Genomic DNA, 2,622 nt, shown 5'->3' on the forward strand with positions numbered 1-2,622 from the left:
TGAGAGCTTCAAAAGAGACAGACATAATATCAGTCTGACCGTCTGTTTAACTTGTGCCAGTCTAGTAATACAAACTTGTGTGTGAGAATGTCTGAGTGTCTATGTGAATGAGTTTTTGTGTGTGAAAATGTGCATTGTGTGAGTGTGTCTGTGTCTCAGCGCATTATTCTTGGTCTGTTTACAACAGAATGCTCTTCTCTTTTAAACACACTTGACCCATTTGACATGGCAGCCAGGTGCAGGCCTGCAGCTCTCGCAGGTTCTGCTTGAGACCAAATACAGTAAGACTTTTTAATAATATGACACGTATGTAGCCTATAAGGCAGTTGATTAGGATAGTTTTATGTATGGACATATTTGTGCATAAAATCTGTGTACAAACATTTTAATAATAAAAATAATTCACTAGTTTGTTTTGGTTTGTTGTCCGCAGTGGAGGGGCTCAATGAAGCAGCTTCTCCTCAGGCTTAGTACACATAGTGGAACTACTAATGCTTGGAAGATGAGTATGGTAGCAAGATGCCTAAATTATGTTGGTGGAGTAGGGGAGGTGGAGGGATGCCAAAACAGCTGATGCTGGAGAAAGGTGAAGTGGCTTCTTATATGCTCTGGCAGATGTCTGAAAGATTAGATGGGTTCACTCCTCCTGAAATTATAATTAGGAATTTATTACAACATTTACATAACGCTTTTCTCTGTACACTTTACATGTGGAAGAAGGATTCTCCTCAACCACCACCAATGTGCAGCATTCACCTGGATGATGTGATAGCAGCCATATTACACCAATAAGCCCACCACACGCCAGGTTACTGGCGGAGAGGACACAGAATTATGAAGCCAGTCGGTATATATTGGGATGATTAGGAGGCCATGATGATGGACTGAGGCCAATGGGCATATTTGGCCAGGATGCCAGGGTTACACCCCTACTCGTTTTCATTTTATGGATTCTTTCATGACCACATAGAGTCCGGATCTCATCCGAAGGATGGCGCTTGTTACCCCATCACTATACTAGGGCATTAGGACCCACACAAACCACAGGGTGAGGCCCCACTGACCTCTTCCAGCAGCAAGTTGTCCCAAGATGTCTCCATGGTGCTCAACCCTGCTCAGCTTCACTGGGTAACAGTCTTGGGCTAAAGGGTGATATAGCTGCTGGCCTTGGTTTTCACCAAGAAATTGTGATTCATCAATAAGCTATTTATAAATAGTTTATTTAACTAATATAACATTTGTAATAAAATTTAGAAGCAACTGAAATCACATACTTGTGGTGACCTAAGCTACAAATAATTTGTGATGCCATTTTTATATATTCTGTTAGAAATGAAATACCTAGGCTAGGGGAATCTGCATTTAGTTAAATATCTTAGTGCACATGCTCTCAGGTGAGAGTGCCTTTGAGAGCACGAGCTAGTAAAACAGGAGAGAGAGAGAGAGAGAGAGAGAGAGAGAGAGAGAGAGAGAGAGAGAGAGAGAGAGAGAGAGAGGGGTATGGGAAGCCCTTATATGGGCACAGCTGCGGTGTGCGTTCTGCAAAGGATTATCCATGGGCACACGCTCCTTCATTTCTGACTATGCGGATTCATTAACAATAGAATGAGAATCACATTTATATGCTTGTGCACTTGTTGAACTTTCTGTGCACATACAAACTGTAAATTGTGGATAAATTAGTAAATGAGACCAATCTATCACCTTTATTGAATAAATTGTATAGTGCAGTGGGTCTCAACTGCTTCTGCTCCAGGATCCAGATCCCCAGTTTGCGTTTCCATAGGCAGTGGTGACAGCTTCCAAAATTGTTTAGTGTACAAAAAAGTGAAAGTAAATAGCTTAAAATACCTTAACAATGTGCAAGTAATGTTGTATTTATTGTAGTCTGGGTCATATATTTTATATCTTTCTCTAAGTTTGCATAGTTTTGTTCATAGTTTCATGAAGGCATGCAACTGTCTAGCTTCTAGAATGTGACATGAAGCTTATATTTTGATGTCATTAAGTTGATCCACTAGTTGAGAACCACTCAAGTCAAACTCCACTAGATATAAGGCACTGAACTCCATGTTGGACTGAGTGTGTGTAATAAGTATACAGTAAGTCACATTGGACAAAAATGCATACCTCAAGGTGGAGAGTGTGGAGCTTGGTTGTGTGTGTGATTTTACTCTAAAGTGTTTCTCAGGTACATGCAGGAAAAGTGAAAAATAGCACTTCTATAAAGACGAACAAATAGCACTGGAGTGCTACTAGCAGCACATTTGGACTGAAGTGGGGGGTGACTGTTTCGGGGGAAATGAGAGTGATAGTGTTTTAGGCAAAGGGGGAGAGATCTATGTTCAGGGTGGTGTCAGAGAGTTTTGAAAAACCACATTACTGTTTTGATAAAGACTCTAAAATACGTGGGAGTCGGGGAAAGAGGAAGATAAATAGAGAAGGAGGGAGAGACAGAGAGTTTAAAGAAGACTGCTGGGAGGAGAGAGTGAATATAACCACCCACCTAAGCAGCTGTCAGACTGGTGGTCAAAAAGCAGACACTTCCAGACACTCAGAAACAAGGAGTGACAAAAGTGAATAGGGGAGCGTAGGAGATCTCAGGAAGGAGGGAGAGTTTGA

This window comes from Pseudorasbora parva, chromosome 12, assembly GCF_024679245.1.
Source record: "Pseudorasbora parva isolate DD20220531a chromosome 12, ASM2467924v1, whole genome shotgun sequence".
Lineage (NCBI taxonomy): Eukaryota > Metazoa > Chordata > Actinopteri > Cypriniformes > Gobionidae > Pseudorasbora > Pseudorasbora parva.